The 6,324-nt window shown below is 43.6% G+C and overlaps 1 long non-coding RNA gene across 1 annotated transcript; it reads right to left on the reverse strand.

The window, feature by feature from the left end:
* Positions 1–501: 501 nt before the first annotated feature.
* Positions 502–2,061, reverse strand: LOC130521210 (uncharacterized). The gene is made up of 2 exons (XR_008949224.1): positions 1,887–2,061; positions 502–1,357 (listed from the first exon to the last, which is right to left on the reverse strand). It is a non-coding gene; the product is annotated as an uncharacterized LOC130521210 (long non-coding RNA).
* Positions 2,062–6,324: the final 4,263 nt, after the last annotated feature.

Consider the following 6,324-nt stretch of genomic DNA (forward strand, 5'->3'; position numbering starts at 1 on the left):
CCATGCCCGCGCCCTATAATCCGGAGCGCCTGATGTATGTGTTAAATACAGAAATAGCACCCGTAACTGAGGCTGCACCTTTTAATACGGTGCGCCCTTTGGTCGCGAACATACGGTATATAGAACATAGGGCACGTTTGTGCGTGATATCACTCCGCGTCTGCGCAACGACCACAACCTCCTCTCTTTAGTATTGCTGCGCCAACTGGTGGTCTTTTGGGTTGAGGATAACGGTGATCTATATGTAGCTATATGTAGCTATAGCGTCATTGGCCTCCACTCCAGCCACTCCTGGTAGTTCCTCAAAAACACTGAGTTTCTAGTGGATGCACAATCTGTGGAAGCCAACATAGAAACTTCTGAAGAGCCAAAGTTCTTGCAACAAAAATATAGTCCCCAATTAGGTTGTTTTGTTATCACGCGACCCCGTCCCCATTATCTTAAGAGAATATAAAAGAATGAGTGGAGACAGAAGAGAGAATGAGACGTTTTTGGCGCGTGTCGCTCTTGATTTTGTGTTTATTTTTGCAGTAAACTTAAAGGAGGCCTTTTCACTTTATGTTTGATTAAATTTAAGCTGATATTCCATTCTTGACATCTTTAAATTTACAGTATTCATGGGAGATTTATTTGGTCATTTTGCTTCTTTTTATTTCCTATTTCCCACATTTATTTATAGTTTTTATTAGATTGCAATAAATCCTATAACATTGAACAGACTGACTAAAGTCAAATGACCTGCGGTTCCCACCGATAGCCGTCATTCTGATGGGTTTTTGCTGGCTGCAGCTGAAATATTCCAATGCTCCATGTCACAGATACAGTAAATACTAAACCCTAAAGATTCTGAAGGCATGATGTAAAATAGTAACGTATAATACAGACATTTGAAGAGACAATTAAGAGAATGTTTCCATGCTTCTAAGAGTGGCCGAGGAGCCATTTAGAACTTTATAAAGAAGCATTGTGTGATACCAGGAACTAATTTAACTTCAAGGCGAAGCTGCTTCTGCTTTGTCGACCATCGACTGATCTCCTGAAAGTCCACCAGCGCTTTTTAAAAACTGAATTTTTCATCTATGGAGGGAGTAGACGGCAGATGTTTCCACAGATGCTCTTCACCAGTGGTCAGTGAGTGATGCAGCAGATGAGCGGGAGTTGACTGGCTTCAACCAGCTACTGACTCAATGTCTCCAGCCCATAGTGTGGATTCTCTCTGAGATCAGACAGCAGCTTCACTCCTGAATACTGCAGCTGGTTGTGTCTCAGGTCCAGTTCTCTGAGATGGGAGGGATTGGACCTCAGCGCCGAGGCCAGAGAGTCACAGCTGATCTCTGATAAACTGCAGTCCCATAATCTAAATACAGAAGGGAAACTTTTATAAGGTTATAAGTGAAACCAGTATTCATCTGAAAGGTTAATCAAAGGCATGATCTGTAAATATTTAATTTAGTTACAGCTTAAAAAATGATAGTAATATGTAATGACCACAATTCCAACCTCTCAGGTTTGCACTGTTCCAGAGGAGAATATATATTGTTCTGGCCCTCACTCTTCCCAGGTTCTCCCACCTCTTTCCCTCCCATCTCATCATGGAGATCCCTCTCACCTGTGGCTCATCTTTAAAGGCACAACCTGTCTTAGATGACTTCCTGTCTCCCTCACCATCTCCCTCCTCGTTGGCTGGTGTCTACCAGGCACCCTCACCTAGTTTTGTCTAATTTTGGTTACCATCTGTCGGCTTTTTCATTGTCCTTAAATCATTTATCATGAATAAGTGGTCCCCGTGTGGCCCTCCCTCCTGAAGGAACTGGGCACACACACACACTCAGAAAGTGTGAGGACCCTCGGATGGAATAATGGACATTTTTGAGAATGGTGTTTACCTCAGAGTTTCCAGTCGGCAGTTTGGAAGGTGGAGAAAACCACAGAGCAGCTTCACTCCTGAATCCTGCAGCTGGTTCCCACTCAGGTCCAGTTCTCTGAGATGGGAGGGATTGGACCTCAGCGCCGAGGCCAGAGAGTCACAGCTGATCTCTGATAACCTGCAGTAACGCAATCTAAATAAAGAAGGGAAACTTTTATAAGGTTATAAGTGAAACCAGTATTCATCTGAAAGGTTAATCAAAGGCATGATCTGTAAATATTTAATTTAGTTACAGCTTAAAAAATGATAGTAATATGTAATAACCACAATTCCAACCTCTCAGGTTTGCACTGTTCCAAAGGAGAATATATTGTTCTGGCCCTCACTCTTCCCAGGTTCTCCCACCTCTTTCCCTCCCATCTCATCATGGAGATCCATCTCACCTGTGGCTCATCTTTAAAGGCACAACCTGTCTTAGATGACTTCCTGTCTCCCTCACCATCTCCCTCCTCGTTGGCTGGTGTCTACCAGGCACCCTCACCTAGTTTGGTCTAATTTTGGTTACCATCTGTCGGCTTTTTCATTGTCCTTAAATCAATTTATCATGAATAAGTGGTCCCCGTGTGGCCCTCCCTCCTGAAGGAACTGGGCACAACACACACTCAGAAAGTGTGAGGACCCTCGGATGGAATAATGGACATTTTTGAGAATGGTGTTTACCCCAGAGTTTCCAGTCGGCAGTTTGGAAAGTGGAGAAAACCACAGAGCAGCTTCACTCCTGAATCCTGCAGCTGGTTCTGACTCAGGTCCAGTTCTCTGAGATGGGAGGGATTGGACCTCAGCGCCGAGGCCAGAGAGTCCACAGCTGATCTCTGATAAACTGCACTCAATCAATCTGAAAAATGCAGGATGAGGTTATACGGTGCAGGTCTGCATGTTATCTGCGTCAGTACTAAACCTACGTTAGTTCTTAGTTGGGTCAGACCTGAATTCACGATATTACAAGGATTTTTTTAATGTGGTGCATCACAGCAGGTTGAGAACAGCCTCACTTCACCATCTTAGCAGCTGGTATATAGGTAGAAAAATGAAGACTGACCTGAGCCTCTCCAGTTTACAGTTTGGACTCTCCAGTCCAGAACAGAGCCGCTTCACTCCTGAATCCTGCAACGTGTTGTAGCTCAGGTCCAGAACCCTCAGATGGGAGAGGTTGGGATCAGAGCTGAGGCCACAGAATCACAGCTGGTCTCTGATAAACTGCAGCCCAATAGGCTAAAATAACAATTATTTTGAGAGAAGACAAATAAAAATCAACATGTACCAGAGCAAAACACAGCTTACAAGCAACAAACCTCTGGTCCTGCACCGGCTTATCTGCCGTATGTTCCTATTTTGGGTTCTTTCAGGGCGGTTGGACAAGATCTACACCGTATGTAAAGTGTGTGTGGGTCAAAATACCTTCCAAGTTTGTGAGACCACATTTCTCAATAGCACTCAACTCTTGTCAGGAGTTGGGACAAAGCGACCCACTCCTGATAGCTTGTGGGCGATGCTGCAGCGACCCTGCAATCCCTACACTCTCTGGTGAAACCAAATCAAAGGTTTTAGACACTGCTGGATGCTGGAAGGGTGGCTATAGTCTGGACGCATCGTTCCCCTGACTGCACATTTCTCCAACAATGATTGGCAGCTGGTGTCACTTGTTCTCCAGATGAGAGAAGGAAAGAGAGCCCCCCCACAGTGTGTTTGATTGCCCCACTGCAAGCTCAATGCTGCCAGAAAACATTGCAGGAGCATCAATTCCCCTCAGGGCATCAACAAGGACCTCAGGAAAAGGTGCAGCTGCCACCTACTAGAGACAAGCACACTGAGCTGAGATTCAAAGCCCTCTCCTCCCAAGAGAAGAGCTTGTTTGTTGGAGGCTCTTCTGGGCGATACCTGGTGCCACAGCTCCAGCTCAGCCTGTCTCTGGAGCTGAGGTGGAGCTTAGCAAGTTTCATGGTTCTCCACCACTTCCTCTCGCTGAGGACCTTCTCAGCTGGTGGTTTCTGCTCCACCTTCCAAGTTGAGCAGGTGATACTTCTGCATTCCTGCCACCAGTGTCTCTGCAGAAAGAGTCTTCTCTACTGTTTTATATTAGATTGTAGAAAATTAGGATTTTTGGTTGATGTCTTAGATGTTGTTGACTAACAGCAGGTTTTTCTTTAAAAACATAGAGAGATTCGATGAGAAGAGCAAATGTATTATTTTATGAGCTACTTCCACTACTATTATATACACATACTTCCATATTGTCTTAGATTGCAAGCTGCATTTATTGCATCGTTCATAGAAAGTCATATTTGTGAGGAGAAAAACTCCAATAAGGTCATTTTCTTTAATGACCATTACAACAGAAGGAGGCGATGAACAAACAGATTTATCTAAAAATGTGTGAAAACTTATGGATGGAAACCTTTTTAAAATGGTTGCATTGTGTAGAATCGGTGTAGAATCAACTTGTTGACTTCTGATTTGGACTCCAATGGAAGTGAGGTGCAACAATTGTGGATGCTGAAAGCTTCAGATCTTCATGAAGGTTTCTGTGGTTGGACTGACCTGCTGCCCCTTTAAGAGGGAGGCAGGTTTGGGCTTCTGGCTGGAATGAAGCCACCTAAGATGAGAATGACTGCAGGCTTTCGGTACCAAGGTTTAAGAGGGTGCTCACTTCACACTTGGGCTTTTCTCTTTTTTGGGATGGCTTTTCTCAGGAGAGAAGGGGCATGGCACACTGCAGCAGCTTTCTTTTGGGGTTTCTAGTTTTCCTTCTGATCTTTAAAAGACAGGAAGAACCATTTTTGATTGGTCTGAATGTTTGGGCGGTTTTTGTGGCCAGCCTAAAATAAAACAAGACAAATCTACAACTGATACTTCCTTTCTAGTCATTGATGACCATCCTCACATGGGACAGATTTCCACAACCAATTTAATACTGCAAATCTGTCCTGTGTGGTCTTTTTTCTGAGAACTGTAACACTACGTTTATAACAAAGATCAAACATGGAAACATTTATTGTCTAACTAGTTACACCTGGGAAAGTACTGGATCATCTCTGACTGACCTGAGAGTATCCAGCTCACAGAGAGGAACCTGGAGAAAACCACAGAGCAGCTTCACTGCTGGATCCTTCAGCTGGTTCCCACTCAGGTCCAGAACCCTCAGATGGGAGGGATTGGACCTCAGCGCCGAGGCCAGAGAGTCACAGCTGATCTCTGATAACCAGCAGTGTGACAGCCTGGAAAAGGAATAAATGGGGCAAATAAAAACACATTTCTAAATCTGAAAATGAAGAGAAAAAGCAAAAATGTAAAGAATTTAGAAAAGACCAACAGAGGCCTCCTGACCTGAGCGTCTCCAGTCTGCAGTTTGGATGCATCATTGCAGAAGACAGTAACTCTACTGTCGGCATCTGTCAGGTTTTCGTTCCTGCTTAAGCTCAGCTCCCGTAGATGAGAAGGGTTTGACGTCATTGCTGAGGCCACAACTTCCCAATGACTCTTTGAAAGAAAGACCAGGCAGTCTGTTGTGTGAAACAAAAATAGTGAGTCAGACTTTGGGATTTCTCATCAACTTATCTGAGAATCTACCTCAACACAAATGTAGCTCATTTCCTGGAAAAGCTAAATTCAACACCGTAGAGCAACAGTTTGAACGACCATCAGATCTGAAATGCAACTGAATTATTCTCAACATTTGTCTTATTTTAGAACAGCTCATAATTACTCAATATTTAAAATGATTACAGCAAATGGTTTAAAGAAGCGTGCATCTTTTTATCTGTCTATCGGCTCTTTGGATATTTTGCATTTCATCCAATTTGTACGATGGTGCGTCAAGTCTTAATTCAGCGATCCGATCGATGACATCAGAGTCTCTGGTTGCATCGATTGCCCTCAGCTTCTGTTCTATCTGCCTGTTTCCCTTCAAATCATTTTCACTGCACCTTTTGTTGCTAGTGATGAAGTTGCCACCTAACGGGTGTGGAAAGGCTCAAACAACTTTGTGGGTCACATAAAGGCTCCAAACGGACCGCCACAAAGACCTAAAACCCCATTTAAACCACGAGGCCGGCTGTTTTTACGTTGAATAATGAAGCAAAATAGTCACGAGTCATTAGTTTAAATGTGTTTTTCTGTCGTTAGAATACGATGTATACAAACAAACAAAAGTGATTTAATGACATGACAGTAATTTCATGATAGTCAGTTAACTTGTGGCTCCTATTATTCCTGCCTTATGTTGGTTTGTCTGGATTGACCTTTGAACTTATATCCAGCCAGTGTTGAACATTTCTGGATGAATTGTTTGTTTTTAATTTATGGACGCTGCAATGGAGATAAAGAATTGAAGGAATGACCACTGGAGGGGGTATTGCTACCTGACATGATCCACTCGCTTGATTTAAACGCCGATGTCC

The sequence above is a fragment of the Takifugu flavidus genome, unplaced genomic scaffold (assembly GCF_003711565.1).
Source record: "Takifugu flavidus isolate HTHZ2018 unplaced genomic scaffold, ASM371156v2 ctg791, whole genome shotgun sequence".
NCBI lineage: Eukaryota > Metazoa > Chordata > Actinopteri > Tetraodontiformes > Tetraodontidae > Takifugu > Takifugu flavidus.